This window comes from Pezoporus wallicus, unplaced genomic scaffold (genome assembly GCF_028554395.1).
Source record: "Pezoporus wallicus isolate ANWC-B61680 ecotype Strahan unplaced genomic scaffold, APGP_CSIRO_Pwel_v1 contig_7668, whole genome shotgun sequence".
NCBI classification, from domain to species: Eukaryota; Metazoa; Chordata; class Aves; order Psittaciformes; family Psittacidae; genus Pezoporus; species Pezoporus wallicus.
In genome coordinates, this window is record NW_026635522.1 from 139,312 (window position 1) to 162,388 (window position 23,077).

A 23,077-nucleotide genomic window follows, 5' to 3' on the forward strand; every position below is an offset into this window, starting at 1 on the left:
GCTCAGCCGATATTTACAGTTAATATACCTTTCTAGGTTTCACCTTCTGATTATGCCAGCCTTCCTCTGAGAAGTGATTTACATTTTCTGTGAACCCAAACCCCTCCCCTCTGGAGGCTCTCGGAGGGTCTCTGGTGGTCGTGGGGAGGAAGGCTCCGAGTCTTTCTCACAAATGAGCTTCTGAACTTTGCTTCTGGTGCATGCATTCAAGCCTTGCAGTTACATAAATTCCTTATCTGTATACAGATGTTCCTATTACCAACCGCAAACTCCCTTGGCTGGGGCCCACACCCTGGAACCCCATGCTTTACAGACTTTCCATTCCACCTATAGCTCACTCATAACAAACCCCCCTATATTTTTCTCACAGTACTTACCCTGCCTCCTCTCTTCTGCCTTCATTTTTTTTAAACCCCAGGCAGTAAGGTGGGACTGAAGAAGAACAGTTGCAGGGATCTCCCAGCCTGGAGGAATCTCTCTCTGGTGAATTTAACCTCTCCCAGCAAGGTGTTGTCCCCCAACATCTGGGTTTTCAATCTTCTCTGTTCATCCCTTGCTCTCCAAGATATTTTTTTTCTGAGGGATCTGTCACTGAAATCCAGGAAATAAACTCCAACCCGAATGACAGGTTAGAAACTGACATTATTATGGTACCAGGTGCAAGGGGGATGGCTCCACCTATCACTCACCCCAAGAAGAAACAGTTTACAGCTTATATAACTTCATTATGTACATATTCACCATAATTCCACAAAATGCCCACCCAATTATCATTACTCATGCATATGGTAATTTGTGTAGATGTGAATTTGAGGGGTAGTTTCTGTGGGTTGTGATGGTCATTTAGGGAGAAATACCCCCACTCATTTTACGCTTTGATGGCAATCTGTTAGCTAAGGACATTGGAATGTGTGTTTAGTCTTGCCAATTAACTGCATGTTCTTGTTTGGAAGAATTTACAGCCCTGAGAGGCTGATCTAGCTGTTTTCTCTTGGAGCTGTTTACCTGTTTCTCAGACCTTATCAACAGGAGGAATGTCCATATCAATTTGAAAGAAGACATCTGGTCCTTTTGTTGCATGTCTTCCTTAACTTGAAACATCTTGTAGCTTTGTCCATGACTATGTTTCTATACACAATGGAATACCTGTTTAATTCTGTATCAGAACTGCAAGGCAAAGCCCACTTAAAGCCCCTTTGGCATTCAGAGGAGGCTGCAGCAGCTCCTACCTTACACTTTTCCTGAGCTTTGTAATGTTCCGTTTCTTCTCCCTGAACTCGCCTTTTTGCCTTGTAGTTCCCAGGCATTTCTTCCCTCTTATGGGAGGAAAGGCTTGTCAAAAGCTTGGCTAATGTGGATGTGGGACCTTCCTCACCCAAAATTAGCTGCACCAAGCACCAGGCAGGATCAGGTGCCCCTTCATTCCTGCTCAGTGCCCACAAAGGGGCCCAGAGCCATGTAGTATGGTTAGTACAGACACACACACCCCAGCCCCCAGGGATTCAGGGGACACACAGGCACAGGTCTCAACACTGCCACCTTCCCTGGCTATTGAAGGGCAGTATAAATCAGACCTACAGCTGTGTGCTTCAGCCAAAACCACTTCTCTGGGCTCCGACTGGGAGAAAACTCCGGGAACAAACTTTCCAACAAAGTTTTCAAGTTGACAAGCAGGTATTCTTTATTGAAGCATCGGGAGACACGGGGGATAGCTCCTCCTAACGTGTGTCTCCGTATTGCTACACAAGCCGTCCTTATATAGTCCCTGGGCATACATACATATTCATGAGGCTACGTATGGATTACATAATTTTCCAGAAAGTTCCCTGTATGCCTACAGAATTGTGGTGGTGGTCTCTGAGGGTCGTTTAATTCTTCCAACAATCTTCATAACTTCTGGCAGCCTTTGAAGCACGCGCAGTAGATGCTTATACCAGTTTAATTGGTTCGTTAGCACCAGAGATATAATAATCCTCTTATCCTCCTACTTAGAATCATAGAATCATATAATAGTTAGGGTTGGAAAGGACCTTAAGATCATCTAGTTCCAACCCCCCTGCCATGGGCAGGGACACCTCACACTAAACCATATCACCCAAGGCCTCGTCCAACCTGGTCTTGAACACTGCCAGGGATGGAGCATTCACAACCTCCCTGGGCAACCTATTCCAGTGCCTCACCACCCTAACAGGAAAGAATTTCCTCCTTATATCCAATCTAAACTTCCCCTGTTTAAGTTTTAACCCATTACCCCTTGTCCTATCACTACAGTCCCTAATGAAGAGTCCCTCCCCAGCATCCCTATAGGCCCCCTTCAGATACTGGGAGGCTGCTATGAGGTCTCCACACAGCCTTCTCTTCTCCAGGCTGAACAGCCCCAACTTCCTCAGCCTGTCTTCATATGGGAGGTGCTCCAGTCCCCTGATCATCCTTGTGGCCCTTCTCTGGACTTGTTCCAACAGTTCCATGTCCTTTTTATGTTGAGGACACCAGAACTGCACACAGTGCTCCAAGTGAGGACTCACAAGAGCAGAGTAGAGGGGCAGGATCACCTCCTTCGACCTGCTGGTCACATCCCTTTTGATGCCCAAGATACGGTTGGCTTTCTGGGCTGCAAGCGCACACTGCCGGCCCAACTTTATCAGTTGGTTTAACTGTAGCCCATCCTGGACACCTGACATTCCCAGGTACTCCTTATCCTTGCATCCTGTTCTTCTAGACTGTTTTTCTTAAAACTATGTCAACTATAACGATTTATCTTGTACAAGAATTCTCAGTATGTTCTCTAGCTGTACTCTACTTTTTTTTCCTGTGTATCATGTGATACTTGGATAGACTCCACAACTCGTTAAAAGTTGTAAAGTAGGTATGCTTTTTATTCAGCGCTGAGACGCAAAAGTCATGCACACCCAGGGTCGTTTTTCCCTCTACATTTATTCTCTTAAGGTATACATATGCATTAGATTACTCGATACACCTATACATATTTAGTATCTATCCCCGCTTCATATTATAATGAGCTAAAAAGTCCTTTGTGCCTGTGCAGTGCCCCCCTCTGGTTATGGGCAGGGGTCTCAAGATGAAGTAAATGAGTCTTCCTCCTGTGAGAAGGGGTCTTCAAGATGAAGTAAATGAGTCTTTCTCCTGTGAGTAGGGGTCTTCAAGATGAAGTAAATGAGTCTTCCTCTTCTTAAACTTTTCACCTTTTAGTCTTCATGTATGGCCTTAGGGTTTGGTGTCCCAGCCATAAACCATCTGCTTCTCCCCCTTATCAGGTGTCTGCTTTTCCTTATCAATAGAACCAGGTGTCTGCTTTTCCTTATCAATAGAACCAGGTGTCTGCTTTTCCTTATCAATAGTTAGTGCCTTTGTCCTGCTTAGTAAGCATGATAGGTACAGACATTACTTTTGTTTAAGCAAGGGAATTCCTCTAACCCTCCTGTACATTGGTTAACCCTGTATCAATCCCCCCTTTTTCTATAAAATGAGTAAATTCTTTTACTATATTATTTATGACACAGCTATCCATGTTCCTTCTATTGATTTATGAAGTGATTTCGATATACATTGTATTGTGCAATCATTAAAATGAGTAATACTATAGCTAAGATTAGAAGGCCTTGTTTAAGTATTTCTCTGAACCATCCAGTAACTCATAGGTTATTTAGCCATTCATCCAATCCACTTCCAGTAATTCTAAGCTCTTGCATATTTTCCTGCAATTTTTGCAGCTTAGCATGAATTGATTCAGAATGGTCAGATAAGTTCATGCAGCACATACCTTCGAAATCCTCACAACCATCCTGTAACAATATCTTTGTTACCTTCCGGGCTTGTGTGCTTCTAGTTGGAAAGGCTTCTGGTCAACCTGAAAAGGTGTCTGTTAGTACCAACAAATGTTTATACCCCTTTTTCTGTCCTTTTGCAAATTCTTGTGCAACATTTTATATACTGCCATTACCATCCAGAGTCTTTTTGAAAGAGTTTCCTGTTTCTACTTGATATTTAAATTTCATTTCTTTTTTCAGTCTTTATAGTTTATCATAGATCGTTTACAGTTCTAGAAAGAAAATTTTGTTATACCACAAGTAATCAATATTAGAACAATTAATATTAATATTCCTGCAACCAGTTGCCTTAACCAGGAGAGATCAGGTAACCATGAAGGTAACTTTTTCCACATTTCTTCAAACCCCCAGGAGGTATCATCCTTGGCCATTTTATGAAATATTTTAGTTTGTTTCCAGATTTCCTCTAGATCTGTTTCAGGAACAGCAATTTTCATTAATTCTTGTTCCACTTGGATTATATCAATGGTTTTACTTTCTATTTCCTCTATGATTGCTGAGATATTTATGATTGCCTTCTCTAATTCACTTACTCCCAAAGATGGAATTAGCCATCTCACAAAACATCTCACAAAATGCAGTATTGTGTTCAGCAATAGGGTTAAACCCTCACTTAACCAATACCATTCTTTCCCTTCAGGAACAGGCCACCACTGAACCACGATACTATCTATATTAATGGTGTGATTACAATTTGAATAGTGGCCTACACCTGTGGCATTTAAACAAACATAGTCTCCTATTCTGGTTCTTGGTGTAATACATCTTTGTATACAGGTATAATATTCTTTACTTGGATTAGGATTAACTATTCCAAATCTTAAAATTGTCCATGAGATAGTGTTGAAAATTGGAACGCCAATTAATGGAAGGCCCTGATCTTCTCCTGATTCAGGCAACTGTGCACACACCCAACAGTCACTACAATTAACAACTTTAGTAACATTCTGCATTAATTTCAGGTATAAGTATTCATCCCAAGCTGGTATGTCAGTTATCACATAAATCCAAATTATGACTGATATAATTTCATATGCGAGGGTCCTGAAGGTTCGATCTGCCATGTCTTCTCTGGTTCCGGTGCTTTCTTTATTCTTGAATAATGTATCAAGCAGGTTGTTCCTTTATCTTCACTGCTGTAAAGGTGGTCAATATTATCTGACACTTCTCCTGTAGAGGGTCTCCTGAAAAATTCTTAACATAAACCCAGTCTCTGGATCTAAAAGGGTGAGTCAGATAATCCATGCCTCTCACTCTTGTCCCCAGTATTCTCTTATTTTTTCTAATTGCTTTCCTAGATTGACCAGAAACTTCAGGAGATAACCTTCTCCCACTTCCAAAAGACTTTCTCCTTTAAACTGGGACTGATATGGTCTTCCATATAAAATTTTTACATGGGTTAACCTCTTCTTTTGACCGAGGTTTAGTTTGAATTCTTAAAAGAGCCAGTGGTAAGGCTTGGTATTAATATCTTGACATATTTTACTAATCTGTTGTTTGATTATTTTTTTTTCTACTTGCCCACTGGCCTGAGGCCTGTACAGAACATGTAGTTGCCAATCAGTTTCGAATTTTTGCTAATTTCTTGTAGCTATTTTGCACTAAAGGGTGAGCCTTGGTCTGAAGAAATTGCCTCTGGTACTCCAAAATGAGGTATTATACTGTTTAACAGTGTTCCAGTTACTTGTCTTGCATTATTTATTCTACAAGGGAATGCTTCTGGCCACCCTGAAAAAGTATTCGTTAACACCACCAAATATTGGTAACCTCCTGTTCTCGGTAATTCAGAACAATTTATTTGCCAGTGCTGTCCCAGATAACTTCCTCCCCAGGGCAGTCTCTGGCAGCTCTCGGAGGGTCTCTGGTGGTCATGGGGAAGAAGGCTCCGAGTCTTTCTCACAAATGAGCTTCTGAACTTTGCTTCTGGTGCATGCATTCAAGCCTTGCAGTTACATAAACTCCTTATCTGTATACAGATGTTCCTATCACCAACCGCAAACTCCCTTGGCTGGGGCCCACATCCCAGAACCCCATGCTTTACAGACTTTCTGTTCCACCTATAGCTCACTCATAATAAAACCTATATTTTTCTCACAATTCCCCCTTTTCTTTTTCTTGCTTTCTTTTTTATGAGTGCCATACTGTTTCTTTAAATTCCTTATTCTCTCCCACCGGGTTAGAAGTTTCTGAGCTTCCTGCAGTTTTAGATTTTCTATAACCATGGCTTCAAATTTTGTTTGTCCTATGATGCGTTGGATCTGCCTGCTCAGAATGGGCAGCAGACAAGGTAATACAAATAATAATCCTAAAATTACAATAATTCCCATAAGGATATTTTTCATTCCACCATTTTTCATTCCACCATTTTTCATTCCACCATTTTTCATTCCACCATTTTTCATTCCACCATTTTTCATTCCACCATTTTTCATTCCACCATTTTTCATTCCACCATTTTTCATTCCACCATTTTTCATTCCACCATTTTTCATTCCACCATTTTTTCTAGTCCCAAGTCAAACCCATTCCAAGTTTGTACTGGGATGTGAGCCACCTTTTTCATTTCATCGACCAAGGTTTCAATGGCTTTTCCCTCATCATCTATTTGGAGGCAACAGTTTGTGAGACTGAATTTTCCACAGACTTCCCCATCCACAGCTAACATGTAATCTAAGGCTAGTCTGTTTTGATAGACTTCTGTTCTTAGTTTACTTCCATTTTTGCCAGTTTTAGGAGACCTTCCCCGGTGGTATTTGTGATTATTTCAACCACTTTTTTTTTTTCTATAGCCTTGAGACCACAAGCATGTGGGTTCTAAGGTTATTTCAGTGTTAAAATTCAAGAGGCTCTTACACCATCCACACCTGGCAATTATGGTTAGTTGACAATCTTTACACTTCAGACAGAAAGATGCCCTGGCTTCTGATGATACTATGGGGCACTATTTTCCATTGTTCCCTCTACCCATGCAATTATTGTCCACTTATATTTGTTAGATTCTCACAAGTTACCTGCATGAGTTCACCTGATCCTTCAACTCTGTCCCAGTCAGACCAATTCCCACACTTGTCACAACAGAAATTGCATCAGAACAGTACCCAAACAGTTTGGATACAGCCAAAACACTCAATACAGAATACTGGGTGTCGTGGTTTAAACCCAGTCAGGCAACTTGTTCACTCACTCCCAGTGAGTGGTGCTGGGCTGACAACAATCGAGGCCCCCCCCCCCCCCCCCCCACGGGGCTCTCCGCTTCCCCACGCCCGGAGGAATGGGGAGGAGGATCGAAAGGGTGCAACTCCTACGGGTTGAGACAAGAACAGTCCAGCAACCAATGTACAACACAAATCACCACCGCTACCACCAACGACAACAATGGTAAGAGAAAATAACAAGGGAAGAGAATAGGATACCACTGGCCAAGAAAACGAGTTCCACCCGGAAGCCCGTGTCCTACCGGGTAACTCCCAGTTACCCCCCACCCTGGGCATGACGTGCTGTGGTATGGAATACCTCCCTGGCTAGCCCAGGTCAGGCGCCCCGTCTCTGCTTCCTCACAGCTTCCCCTCCTCCCTGGCAGATCATGAGCCTCACAAAGTCCGTGGTCAGGGTAAACATCACTTAGCAACAACTGAAAACATCAGCTTCACCAACACTGTTTCCAGGCTGGAAGTCAAAACACAGCACTGCACCAGCTACCACAAAGGAAAAACATGACTGCTACTGCTGAACCCAGGACATTATCCACCCCTTATTCCATACCATTCACGTCGTGCTCAGATCCCACATTTTCAATACACCATCGCTTTCCCACATATATACATCCATATACATACAGACCAAGAGGAAAAGATCATTTTCTTAGTGCATGGACCAATCCCTATAATGCTGCCGAGTCCATTCGGTCCATGATGTTCAAAGTTCATTCTCTGTTGGGATGATGGCTGGAGGGAAGTCAGGGCCAGTCGCTGGTGACCTGGAGACATCTAGTTGATGGGCTATAAAAGTATTACACAGCAGGCAACAGCATACAATTGAGTTCACTGGCTGTTTTCCCCTAAAATCAAATCCCCTTGAAGTATACATTGGACTTCTCCATCTTCCCGCATTACCCACCAAGTATATCCAGGTCCCTGAGCAAAAGCAATCCCACGAGTGGGTTTGCCTTTACCTGAAGCAATAATAACCCAGACTGTCATCCCCATCAAATTCTTTATATGCACCACGGGAACTTTGTCCCCCTCTGCAATATGTAAAAGTTCTGACTGGGCTGGGCCAGCCCTGTTGGCAGATACTGTGGTGTTGGCCAACCAGGTGGCCTTTGGTAAGTATGTATCCCAACACTTGAAAGTTCCCCCACCCATTGCTCTCAGTGTAGTTTTTAACAGCCCATTGTACCGTTTGATTTCCCCAGAGGCTGGTGCATGGTAGGGGATGTGATAGACCCACTCAATGCCATGCTCTTTGGCCCAAATATCTATAAGGTTATTTTGGAAATGAGTCCCATTGTCTGACTCAATTCTCTCTGGGGTGCCGTGTCACCACAAAATCTGTTTCTCAAGGCCCAGGATAGTGTTCCGGGCAGTGGCATGGGGCACAGCGTATGTTTCCAGCAACCCGGTGGTTGCTTCCACCATGGTAAGCACATGGCGCTTGCCTTGGCGGGTTGGTGGCAGTGTGATATAGTCAATCTGCCAGGCTTCCCCATATTTATACTTCAACCATCGTCCTCCATACCAAAGAGGCTTTAACCGCTTGGCTTGTTTAATTGCAGCACATGTTTCACACTCATGAATAACCTGGGCAATAGTGTCCATTGTTAAGTCCACCCCTCGATCACGGGCCCATCTATATGTTGCATCTCTGCCCTGATGACCTGAAGTGTCATGGGCCCACCGGGCCAAAAATAATTCACCTTTATGTTGCCAATCTAAGTCCATCTGGGCATCTACATGAAGTCCCTTCCCCACCATGTTCTGCACCCTGGCAGCAATATCTTTCCACAGTGAAGCAGCCCAGATGGGTTTACCTCTGTGTTGCCAGTTGCTCTGCTTCCATTGCTTCAACCACCCCCACAGGGCATTTGCCACCATCCATGAGTCAGTATAGAGGTAAAGTACTGGCCACTTTTCTCGTTCAGCAATGTCCAGGGCCAGCTGGATGGCTTTCACCTCGGCAAACTGACTCGATTCACCCTCTCCGTCAGGAGTTTCTGCAACTTGTCGTCCAGGACTCCATACAGCTGCCTTCCATCTCCGATGCTTTCCCACAGTATGGCAAGAGCCATCAGTAAACAAGGCATACTGCTTTTCACTTTCTGACAGTTTATTATATGGTGGGGCCTCTTCAGCGCGCACCACCTCCTCCTCTGGTGACATTCCAAAATCTTTGCCCTCTGGCCAGTCCATGATGACTTCTAGAATGCCTGGACGACTGAGATTTCCTATTCGAGTTCGTTGTGTAATTAGTGCAGCCCATTTACTCCATGTAGCATCAGTTGCATGATGTGTAGAGGAGACCCTGCCTTTGAACATCCAGCCCAGCACGGGCAGCCGGGGTGCCAGAAGGAGCTGTGCTTCAGTGCCAATCACTTCCGAAGCAGCTCGAACCCCTTCATAGGCTGCCAGTATCTCTTTCTCAGTTGGGGTATAGCTGGCCTCAGATCCTTTATATCCCCGACTCGTAACATTGTCCTTGTACGGAAACCTTTCTTTCACAGCTGCCAAGAGCCGCCTCCAAAGGCTGAGGGACGTTTTCTCTCTTGCGATTGCTTTGTCAATTCCCCCTTCTCTAGCAAGTGATCCCAGCTGCTTGGCTTCTGGACCTTCTAGTTCATGACCATCGGCCCCATTGTCCCAGCATCGGAATAACCAGGTGATGATGTGCTCCCCTGGTTGACGGGTAAAATCTTTTCGCATATTCCTCAGCTCGGTTGAGGTCCGAGGTCGAGAAGTTACCACTTCTTCTTCTTCTTCGTGATGTGATGATGACTCCTGATCAGATTCTGGACCGGGTGGCTGGAAACATACGCTGTGCCCCATGCCACTGCCCGGAACACTATCCTGGGCCTTGAGAAACAGATTTTGTGGCAACACGGCACCCCAGAGAGAATTGAGTCAGACAATGGGACTCATTTCCGGAATAACCTTATAGATATTTGGGCCAAAGAGCATGGCATTGAGTGGGTATATCACATCCCCTACCATGCACCAGCCTCTGGGAAAATCGAACGGTACAATGGGCTGTTAAAAACTACACTGAGAGCAATGGGTGGGGGAACTTTCAAGCATTGGGATACACACTTACCAAAGGCCACCTGGTTGGCCAACACCAGAGGATCTGCCAACAGGGCTGGCCCAGCCCAGTCAGAACTTTTACATATTGTAGAGGGGGACAAAGTTCCCATGGTGCATATGAAGAATTTGCTGGGGAAGACAGTCTGGGTTATTCCTGCTTCAGGTAAAGGCAAACCCACTCGTGGGATTGCTTTTGCTCAGGGACCTGGGTATACTTGGTGGGTAATGCGGGAAGATGGGGAAGTCCGATGTATACCTCAAGGGGATTTGATTTTAGGGGAAAACAGCCAGTGAACTCAATTGTATGCTGTTGCCTGCTGTGTAATACTTTTATAGCCCATCAACTAGATGTCTCCAGGTCACCAGCGACTGGCCCTGACTTCCCTCCAGCCATCATCCCAACAGAGAATGAACTTTGAACATCATGGACCGAATGGACTCGGCAGCATTATAGGGATTGGTCCATGCACTAAGAAAATGATCTTTTCCTCTTGGTCTGTATGTATATGGATGTATATATGTGGGAGAGCGATGGTGTATTGAAAATGTGGGATCTGAGCACGACGTGAATGGTATGGAATAAGGGGTGGATAATGGTGGATAATGTCCTGGGTTCAGCAGTAGCAGTCATGTTTTTCCTTTGTGGTAGCTGGTGCAGTGCTGTGTTTTGACTTCCAGCTTGAGAACAGTGTTGGTGAAGCTGATGTTTTCAGTTGTTGTTAAGTGATGTTTACCCTGACCACGGACTTTGTGAGGCTCATGATCTGCCAGGGAGGAGGGGAAGCTGTGAGGAAGCAGAGACGGGGCGCCTGACCTGGGCTAGCCAGGGAGGTATTCCATACCACAGCACGTCATGGCTGGGGTGGGGGGTGACAGGGAGTTACCCGGAAGGACACGGGCTTCCGGGTGGAACTCGTTTTCTTGGCCGGTGGTATCGTATTCTCTTCCCTTGTTATTTTCCCTTATCATTGTTGTAGTTGATAGTAGCGGTTGTGATTTGTTGCTGGACTGTTCTTGTCTCAAACCGTGGGAGTTGCACTTTTTTTTCCATCCTCCTCCCCGTTCCTCCGGGAGTGGGGGAGAACCCCGGTGGGGGGGGGGGACACGGACCTCGATTGTTGTCAGCTCGGCACCACTCACTGGGAGTGAGTGAACAAGTTACCTGACTGGGATTAAACCACGACACTCCTTCACAGGTTGAGCACCTGAGAAGGAGAAAAAAGATGTGTAATTGCTAAGCACTTCTATTATATACCTCCCAAAGTATAAAGGTGGTGACCACACTGGGAACATAAGCCAGATCAGTTTCATGATCAATGATTCTATTGTATTACAAGTCATTACCATAAAGTACAATGAGACAAAAACCTTAGCCCAAGCCCCACACTTGAAAAACACTAATACAGCAAATACCGGATGGAAGTAAGATATGATATACTGAAACTGTGAGATCAAGAGGAACAACCTTGAGAGCCAATAAATCAGCATTGTGACGAGTGACTATTAATCCGGTCAGATCTGTTGTTATCAAGACCTCTCGTGCCCCACGTTGGGTGCCAAAAAGAACTGTCATGGTTTAAACCCAGTCAGGCAACTTGTTCACTCACTCCCAGTGAGTGGTGCCGGGCTGACAACAATCGAGGGCCCCCCCCCCCCGCACCGGGGCTCTCCCCTTCCCCTCTCCCGGAGGAACGGGGAGGAGGATCGAAAGGGTGCAACTCCTATGGGTAAGACAAGAACAGTCCAGCAACCAATGTACAACACAAATCACCACTGCTACTACCAACTACAACAATGATAAGAGAAAATAACAAGGGAAATGTTGCAGAATGACTCTAAGAGCAGGACCATAGAGCCCTGGAGGACTGTGCGAGCAAGGCATGGGGTGGCCCCCACAGGTAACTGGAAACCGGACATGGGAGGAGAATGTGGAGGAAGCTGTGTGGGGCTAACCAGTACTGTTGTGCCAAGGAGGAGTGGCTGAATACCACTCCTATATATATATGAACTGCATCACAAATAAAGTAGAAGTTTGCTTATCACCCATATTGGGTTGGCCTGTCTGCTTCTCCTCACTGCTTACAAATGGCGCCCGAACAGGTTAGCGGGGACCCGGATTACAGGGCCCCGGTTAACGGGGACCCGGATACAGGGCCCTGAGTATCATGGACCCGGAACGGCGAGTGAGCGGCGCCGGCGGCAGCGGCCGGGAAGCGCGGGCAATGCTGCTGCGGTGGCGTGACGGACCTGGGTGCTTGGACTAACCGAAAGGAGTCCGCCGCTGGGGCGAACCAGACACTGATGCGTCTGGAGGCCGATCCGGAGACCGAGGTTGCAGGATGACCCAGGGGAGGATGATCCGGAAAAGGCCGGCCATGAGAATGTTCCGAGAGGTAGCCCTGAACTTATTACACTGCTTTTTATAAAAGAGGGAAATTGAGCCTGAGACTCTAAAGCAGCTAGCAGGTGTAGTGGCTGTAGGGAAGGCTAAGGGATTTTTTGTAGATCCTAATACAGTTTTTGAGGAGAGTGAGTGGCGAAAGTTTGGTGATGAACTATTTGACTCAATGCTTAATGATGATAAAACGGCAAAGAAACTCTGTAAACCACAGAGAGAAGTAATAAACTGTATAAAAAGATACAAGGCAGAAAAGAAAACTGCCGTGGTAGCAACGGAGAAACTAGGAATAGACGTCCCCAGTCAGTTGAAACCGGGGGAAGATTACAACTCGTCTCCCCCAACTCGCGGGAGCACAGGGTTCCCCCCCCCCCCCTTCCTTTTCTCCCCCTCCATCAGAAGGTGCAGCGGAGGAGGTGTAACCCCCTGCTCCCCCACCACCCCAGTACCGAAAGTAGGGATTTTGAAAAGGACAGAGAAAGTATATTAGAAGGTATACGCATGATAAATGTCGAGGAATCCGAAAGAAAGAGGGCGGTGCCTCGGCGCCGGATCGATTGCGGCGCCATTTTGAAGCACGCAGTAGAAAATAGGGATCATGCGCTAGCGGGAGATTTAAAGGAACTGCGAGTCTTTCCAACCCACTATGCCCTAGAGTGGAAATTTTTAACTCGGTCACGGAGGAGCCAGGTCTGCAGATGGCTACATACCGAACGAGAGACATCTGATAAGAAAGACACAGCTGCGAGCAACGGAGACCCTGAGTTTGGCCCAGGATCAGCCCCCGAATCCCCTGAATCTGAGCCAGATTTATATCCCCTGCTTCCAGACTCTGACTCTTCGTCTCCCATGTCGGTCTGCTCAGACTCACTGGCCCTGGAGACGCTCAGCTGTAACAATGGGTAACCAAGGATGAGATCATTACTGGGGAATTTTCTGCAATGGGCATCTTTGCATATCCTGTGTTTACTACACAGCAGGGGGCTAAGGAGTGGGAAGCTCTTGATCTCAAAATAGTTAAGGAGGCCTGACAAACAGTGACCACATACGCGTTAAAATCCTCTTATACTCAAGCTGTATATGTTATGTTTTTTTTTTGCAATTGACAGGGGGAGCCCATGCAGTTTCTCTGTGATACTCATGTACTAGAAGTTGGTAAATATAAGTATGTCCAGGTTTCTATCAACCCTTGGAGACCTTTGTAGATACTGCTAGCCACTTCTTCCAGCACAGGCTGGCCACCTGTGTTGGAATGAGTGTGCCTTTTGGTCAGTATAAAAGCCCAAGCCCCATACGATGTGGGGGAGGCAGAGCCTCTGTGGGGATGCCCGCTAAGGTTGAGCCTGCCACCTCGCACTGCAATGATGCTTCTCGGAGCTGGTTTGCTGTTAGTCTCCACAGGGTCCTTGTGCCACGTTCTGTATGTGGAACTGTAGTGGGAGTAATGATTGTCTGGATTTTGTGCTTCAAATATTGTGTGGTGTGCTTGTGCGATCCCATACGCGTGTGTTTGTATGTATGTGCTGAGGGCAGACGGTGTTCTGTGTATTTTTCTTGTTGTTGGGTTCATGTAAAAGCTTTTAACGGGTAGCTGTTTAACATTTCGGGCATGAAAGGGTTAACGTAAAGGTGCGGTTGCCGGAGGGTATTTATGGTTGCTGCTGAAGCAGGCAGGCCTCTATAGTTGCTGCCCAGCAGGACCGCTTTTGCAGGGACAAAAAAAAAAGGGGGGGGGGGGGGGAGAAAGAGAGTAATGATGCTGCATTTAACCTGTCTATCCTGTCTACTTCTCAGGAACTGAAGAACTGATAACCTGGGGGAGGGGGTATATTTGTGTCCTCCTGGCTACAGGTCCATGGCGACTGCCTGCAAAGTTTGTCAAGCCTTGCCATGAGCTGGACAGACGAATGGAAAAACCTGATGCCTCAGCTACAGGAGCTGACCGTGAATACCCCAAGTAGAATGAGATAGAGGAAGAAAAAGAATGATTAACTGCAAAACATCACTTGGGGACAACTGAAAACTAACATCCTGAATATGTGTGCTTGTAAAGTAGCTATTGTTAGAGGTTGTGATTTTGTGTATAAAACCACCTGTATTTACTAGCTAGTTGCTAATAAGCAACTGCACCTTGTATTGTATAGATTTGTCACTTGTAAAAGAGATGTTAGAGTATGGAAATTTGCAGTAGCTGCTAGAAAATGCTAAGGCAAAAGCTAGAAAGATTTTAATACAATGGTAGTGTTATAAAGCAGGTGATGGAACAAATTAAGAGGGTGGGAGAATTCTACTGGGAAGAAATTTCTTTGGCTAGTCCCTCACTGCCATCAGCATCTTCAACATGCTGCTGCACCCTGTAATAGTTACTCTGCTAATGTAAATGTGTGTGTGCCTTGCTGTAGTAGCAACTTGTTACTGGATGAAGCAGGTGAAACTGTGCATTGACAACAAGGTGCAAGGGCTGAGGCTGACCAAATGCCTGCTACCACAATCAAGGGTAAGACTGGGTTGGCTTCTGTGTTTGCCACCAAGAAGAACCTTTAGCTCCTCTGTTGGCTGCAACCCAGCAGGCGTGGAGCGGTGGGGACACATGCCATGCCAGACCTTGATGTGAAGGATCAGAGAGCTATACAGCCTGTTACCAGAGAGACATATAGCAGAAAAAAGGGGCAGGCCCAGTAGCCTCTAGTTGGCATATGTTGGCATATGTTGGATCTAGCCCAGATCCCCTGCTCGAGTAGGGTCATCCAAACCATATATAAAATGTAAAGGGTGAAGATGTGGAGACAGTGTTCTCACAGGAGAATGCATAATTGGTACATAAACTTTGAATAGTCCTGAAAGATACAGCAAGGCCATGAGAGGCCTGAAGAAGCTTAAGCAAGCAAGATAAGAGGCTGGAATTCACAGAGTTAATGAGAACTGTGGACTGTTGGCAAGCTTTCAAGGTTGAGTTCTCACACCTGTGTTTAACCAATTATATGTTAGTCACTAAGGGTCTTCAAAACATGTATCCAATCATAATATGCCAAATCACTGTAAGTGCTTCAGCCAGGGCCTTGGCTCAACTAAGCAGACAATTCTACATCGAAGGCAATTTCTGATTTGTTTTAATGTTGACTCTGTGAGACATGCAACACTGCAGAACCTTTTGTTGTTGGAACAGGGACATGGATGTGAAGAGTTTGATGGAATGTGTTGTATGATTATGCTAATTCGATGCATGCACAGCTGAGAACCCTGGCTCAGCTTACCCAGCAATAGTAAATGAGCAATATCCTAAGAATAACTAATTGGTTGTCCTCATGGGGCATTACAGGTTGAGTCAAACACTGCTGTTTAAAGTATTTCAACATTGTTAGGTTAATCATCGTAGCTATTAGACTTGCTTATAGTTGTGTGATTAAACATGTGAACAGAATAACCCATAATGCCTTGCTCGCACAAAGAAAAAGGGGGGAATTGTTGCAGAATGACTCTAAGAGCAGGACCATAGAGCCCTGGAGGACTGTGCAAGCAAGGCAGGGGGTGGCCCCCACAGGTAACCGGAAACTGGACATGGGAGGAGAATGTGGAGGAAGCTGTGTGGGGCTAACTGATACTGTTGTGCCAAGGAGGAGTGGCTGAATACCACTCCTATATATATGTGAACTGCATCACAAATAAAGTAGAAGTTTGCTTATCACCCATATTGGGTTGGCCTGTCTGCTTCTCTTCGCCGCTTACAGGGAAGAGAATACGATACCACTGGCCAAGAAACGAGTCCCACCCGGAAGCCTGTGTCCTTCCGGGTAACTCCCAGTTACCCCCCACCATGGGCATGACGTGCTGTGGTATGGAATACCTCCCTGGCTAGCCCGGGTCAGGCGCCCTGTCTCTGCTTCGTCACAGTTTCGTCTCCTCCCTGGCAGAGCATGCACCTCCCAAAGTCCTTGGTCAGGGTAAACATCACTTAGCAACAACCGAAAGCATCGGCTTCACCAACACTGTTCCCAGGCTGGAAGTCAAAACACAGCACTGCACCAGCTACCACAAAGGAAAAACATGACTGCTACTGCTGAACCCAGGATGCTTGGTTACATAAAAAATCCCAAACCCATTTATAGGACAGTGCCAGTTAACAGTCGGTTTGATGCTGAGATGCAGGTGATGTCTGATATTATCCTTGCTCATGCGGAGATTAATCTTTGGGCACTTCTTTCCGTGTTTCTTTTCGACTAGCTCAGCAGTCCAGCCACTGTAAGAGAACTTATTGTCGAGTTATTTTAAATTTTGGATAACTCCATTGCATATTCCATTTTTTCTCTTTTGGGGGTTCCACTGGCCTTTTTACTCTGGAATAGTGCATCCACCCATGTTCTTGGGTCCTAACTGCTGTTTCTGTAGTGAGTAGGACCTGACATGGTCCCTCCCACTGTTGTCTCAATGATTCTTCTTTCCATGTCTTAATGAGAACCCAATCTCCCACTTTGAATGGATGAACCTGCATCTCCAGCTTTGTGGTCTGGGGTAATAAACCTTGTTGGCACAAATTATGTAATCGAGGTGATATTTCTCGTGTGTAGTAGTATATGTATTTCCCCCCCCCTGCTTTCCCAAGTGGGTGCTTCCACATTGTGGTATAAGTAAGGCAATCGAAGCAACATTTCATAGGGGGAAAGACTGATGTCCTTTCTAGGGGCAGTTCGTATTCTGAATAGCGCTGGAGGTAGGCACTTAGTCTATGGCATTCCAGTCTCAAGGATTAGTTTAGTAATGTGATTTTTGAGAATCTGATTAATTCGCTTGACCCTGCCTGATCTCTGGGGATGCCAGGGAGTGTGGTGCTGCCACGTTATCTGCAAATTGTCAGTTACCGATTTTAAGATTTTGGCTGTAAAATGGGGTCCCTGATCAGAGTCTGTCATATCAGGGAGCCCAAATCGGGGAATTATTTGTTCTAATAATATTTTTATAACGCTCCTGGAGGTGGCCCTTATTACAGGAAACTCTTCAACCCAATGGGTTAAATGATCTACAATGACCAATAAATATTTCCATCTTTGGGTTAAGGGTAACTTGGTAAAGACCACTTGTATTCTCTGAAAAACTCACAAAGCTAAGTCCCTTGCCCCTGCTACCTGGGATTGCTGTAGCTTCTGATTAATTCTCTGACAGGTAATACATTGGTTTGTGATTTACTTAGCAATTGTATATATTCCCTTACATCCAAAAGTTTTAAGAAAGGCCTCCACTAGTGCCTGTGTGCCCCAATGAGTCCTTTCATGCAATTTATGGAGCATGTCCCTTGTGGTACTTTTGGGTAACATTTGTCTCCTGTCTGGGAGTGCCCATTTGCCTGTTACATCTTCTATTGCCCTAATTTCTTTTTAACTCCTCTTTCTCCTGTTCATTGAATGTTGGGCATAGTTCTTTTTCCTGAACTGGTATCAGCATCATGAGAGGGCAAGGTTTTCCTCAAGTGCCACTGCCTTCGCTACTTGATCTGCTTGCTTATTTTCCTTATTTCCACATGTATTCAACAACCCCTCAGTCCCGTCTGTCAACATGTCTGTTCCCACTTGTTTGCCTACCCCAGCACTCATCCCGTGCTCAAACACAGGAGATGCGTGAGCTCTCCTCCTTTCCCCCTTGGTTTTCCCTTTTATTTTTTTTTTTTTCTCACAGCTGCTCACCCTGTTCTGCAGGGGTTACAGATGTCTGCCTATGCAGCAGCACTTCTGGTTTAATGTGAATGTGCTGCTTGTTGCCACTGACAGCAATCTCCTCCTCCTTATCAATATCTGATAGGACAGATATAGAGGGTGCTCCTCTTGGATTTATCTATGATATATAATTTACCTATTTATTTTCCTGATTACTGGTTTTTGGTTGTTTTGTTTTTTTTTTTTAACTTTTAAACATCATTCCCCCAATATCACAGGCTGAACAACATCTCTCCAGCTTAGCTTTCTGTTTTTTCCTGTCCTTTTCAAAGCCAAAATTAGGGATCTGGCAGAGGTATATTAATTTCACATTGTGTATGCCACTCCAGGTGGTTTCTTAAAGTGAAAAACATATAGAATCATATAATAGTTAGGGTTGGAAAGGAACTTAAGATCATCTAGGTCCAACCCCCCTGCCATGGGCAGGCACACCTCACACTAATCCATATCACCCAAGGCCTCGTCCAACCTGGTCTTGAACACTGCCAGGGATGGAGCATTCACAACCACCCTGGGCAACCCACTCCAGTGCCTCACCACCCTAACAGGAAAGAATTTCCTCCTTATATCCAATCTAAACTTCCCCTGTTTAAGTTTTAACCTGTTACCCGTTGTCCTATCACTACAGTCCCTAATGAAGAGTCCCTCCCAGCATCCCTATAGGTCCCCTTCAGATACTGGAAGGCTGCTATGAGGTCTCCACACAGCCTTCTCTTCTCCAGGCTGAACAGCCCCAACTTTCTCAGCCTCTCTTCATATGGGAGGTGCTCCAGTCCCCTGATCATCCTTGTGGCCCTTCTCTGGACTTGTTCCAACAGTTCCATGTCCTTTTTATGTTGAGGACACCAGAACTGCACACAATACTTCAGGTGAGGTCTCACAAGAGCAGAGTAGAGGGGCAGGATCACCTCCTTCAACCTGCTGGTCACCCTCCTTTTGATACAGTTGGCTTTCTGGGCTGCAAGAGCACACTGCCGTCTCATGTTCATTTTCACATCAACCAGCACCCTCAAGTCCTTCTCCACAGGGCTGCTTTATATCTCCTCTTTGCCCAGCTTGTAGCTGTGCCTGGGATTGCTCTGACCCAGGTGTAGGACATTGCACTTGTTATGGTAAAATTTCATAAGGTTGGCATCAGCCCACCTCACAAGCGTGCTGAGGTCCCTCTGGATGGCATTCCTTCCCTCTAGCGTATCAACCGAACCACACAGCTTGGTGTCACTGGCAAACTAGCTGAGGCCACACTCAATGCCACCGTCCATGTCACCAGCAAAGATGTTGAACAAGACCAGTCCCAACACCAACCCCTGAGGGACACCACTTGTTACTGGTCTCCAGCTGTACATTGAGCCACTGACCACAACTCTTCCCATACGGCCATCCAGCTGGTTCTTTACCTACCCAGTGGTCTATCCCTCAAATTGATGTCTCTCCAATGTAGAGACAAGGATGTCGTGTGGGACAGTGTTTAATGCTTTACACAAGTCCAGGTAGATGACGTCAACTGCTCTACCCCTGTCCATCTGTTCTGTAGCCCCATCATAGAAGGCCACCAAATTGGTCAGGCAGGATTTGCCCTTAGTGAAGCCATGCTGGCTGTCACCAAGCACCTTGTTGCTTTTCATGTGCCTTAGCATGCCTTCCAGGAGAATCTGCTCCAAAATTTTGCCAGGCACAGAGGTGAGACTGACTGGTCTGTAGTTCCCCGAGTCATCCATTTTCCCCTTCTTGAAAATGGGGGTTATATTTCCTTTTTTCCTGTCGTTGGCAACTTCACCTGACTGCCATGATTTCTCAAATATGATGGCCAGTGGCTTAGCAACTTCATTTGCCAGCTCCTTCAGGACCTGCGGATGGATTTCATCAGGACCCTTGGATGGATTTCATCAGGACCCATAGACTTGTCCACGTTCAGATTTTAAAGATGGTCTCTAACCAGATCCTCTTCTACAGTGGGCCCAAGGTCTACATTCTCACAGTCCCTGTATCTGCCTTCCAAGACTTGGGTGGTGTGGTCAGAGCCTTTGCTAGTGAAGACCAAGGTAAAGAAGTCATTCAGAACCTCAGCCTTCTCCAAATCCAGGGTAGCCAGTTCTCCCGAGAGCTTCCTGAGGGGGCCTACGTTCTCCCTAGTCTGTTTTTTATTTGCTGCAGGACTGTAGAATCCCTTCCTGTTATCCTTAACATCCCTAGCCAAGTTTAATTCTAACTGGGCCTTAGCTTTCCTAACCTGGTCCCTAGCTTCCTGGACAACATCCCTGTACTCTTCCCAGGCAGCCTGTCCTTGCTTCCACTTATTATAAGCCTCTTTTTTTTCATTTGAATTTTCCTCAGGAACTCCTTATCCATCCAAGGAGGTCTCCTGGCCCTCCTTCTGCACTTCCTTCTAGTTGGGATGCAACACTCCTGAGCTTGTAGCAGGTGATCCTTGAATATCAACCAACAGTCTTGGGCCCCCCTGCCCTCTTGGGCTATATCCCATGGAACGTTGCTAAGCAGGTTCCTGAAGATGCCAAAGTCTGCTCTTTTGAAGTCCAGGGCAATGAGCTTGCTGCACGCTCTTCTCACTGTCCTGAGGATCTCGAACTTGACCATCTAGTGATCGCTGCATCCACGGCTGCCCTGGAGAGCCGCATTTCCAACGAGCTCTTCCCTGTTGGTGAGCACGAGGTCAATCATGGCACCTCTCCTTGTCGTCTCCTCTATTACTTGCAGAAGGAAGTTGTCTTCCACACAATGGAGGACCCTCCTGAATTGCTTGTGCTGGGCTGTACCGTCCTTCCAGCAGATGTCAGGGTGGTTGAAGTCACCCATGAGAACAAGGGCCTGCTGATCTCCCCCCCTGCTCCCGTGTTGAAGGCGTCCTCCCTCGAGCTACTCACCTCAGCAATTGACCAATTATCTGTATATATTACTTCATCCCATTTTCCTGGCCACCTCAAAACCAACATTTATTGTAAAAATGTATTATAATTCAGAGTTCCATTTTTAGGCCATTTCTCCTCTTCTTCCAAAGTATATAAAGGCCACCATTGGTTACAATATTTTATCAACGTTTTCATATTTATCGAGCCCCCAGAAGACCCTCCAGTTCTTTCCAGCGTGCCAAAATGTCACCCAATGGGCTTTTCTTCAGAATTCCCTTGTTTTGACCGGCTCCCATTTCAAACAATCTTTTACAAACCTCTATAACTTCTCTTTCCCAGTGCTCTGCAAATGCACTTAAAAAAAATATGAGAGCACCTACACCTAAGTTTTATGATATTCTCAAGGGGTTCAGTAAAATAATATCTCTGGGTTCTGCAGATCAACTCCCCTGTTGTTAGATCATAGTTTCGGTTCCAGCAAAATTTACACTGTCCTAGTATCCACGGCAGGTTCCTCTGTTCATAAGTTATTATGCCCCCATAAGTGAGGCTACAAGCCTCTGGTATTGAATGTAAAGTCCAGGTCGCAAGAGTAGGACTACAGACATTAGAGGTTATACTTCTCTTATACAGCCACTGGGGTGCAGAAAGGGAACTCTTCTTAACCCCCCCATTAGCCACAGTTTTTTTTTTGTCTACTCCTCCCCCATCGCTTAAACACTAATCTTTAACACTAACAACAGACATGTACATATACAAAACACTTAGACGCAACACAAAACAAAGACGTTTTGTCTGTCTCCGGCCGCTCTTCTTTCGGAGAACATGGAACCACTGCTCAGGACTCCACACTTGCTTCGTAGCTATGCCACGTCTCAGGCACACAAAACGCTTTCACAGCTACACAGGATCCCACAGACACACTCCACACAGTGGTTCCGCTTATCCTTCTCCTGCTTCCTACACAGTCATTAGCAGGTCCATCCTGGCTCCCAAAACCTGGGATGCAGCGGAGACCTGGTGGGTTCGCCTACCCTTCACCTGCTTCCCTTAGCAGGTCTGTCCTGGCTCCCAAAACCTGGGATGTGGCAAAAACCTGGACTCACCCGCTCCACCCTCAGGATCGCTAGCGGCTGCTCTATCAGTTGGCGAGTCCCCTGCTTGCAAGCCCTACCTACCAAGGGGAACTATGCTGTGCACCAGAGGTCTCTTACCAGCCTTACCAGCAGCCCCGGGCCACGCGTACCCCTTACAGGCCCCCTAAATTACCTAAATTCCAAGAATACTGATACGGGTTAACAAATGTACGAGGGTTGTACAGGGGGGTTGTACAAGGGGGTTAGAGGAATTCGGTTGCTTAAACAAAAGTATTGTCTGTACCTATCATGCCTACTAAGCAGAACAAAGGCTCTAACCATTGATAAGGAAAAGCAGACACCTGGTTCTATTGACAAGGAAAAGCAGAGGCCTGATTCTACTGATAAGCAGCTATTGATAAGGAAAAGCAGACACCTGAAGGGGAGATGCAGATGGTTTATGGCTGGGACACCCGACCAAACCCTAAGGCCATACGTGAAGACTAAAAGGTGAAAAGTTCAAGAAGAGGAAGACTCATTTACTTCATCTTGAAGACCCCTACCCAGAGGAGGAAGACTCAGTTACTTCATCTTGAGAACCCTGCCCATGACCAGAGGGAGCACTGCACAGGCGCAAAGGACTTTCTAACTCATTATAATACGAAGCGGGGATAGGACATGAATATGTATAGGTGTATTGTGCAACCTTATGAATATATATAACTTTAGAGAATAAATGTAGAGGGAAACAACACTGAAGTACGCATGACTTTGAGAAATTATCCCCGTGTGTCTCAGCACTGAATAAAAAGCATACCTACTTTACAACTTTAACGAGTTGTGGAGTCAATCCGCGCATCAATACCATTTCTCCGCAGCTGGCACAG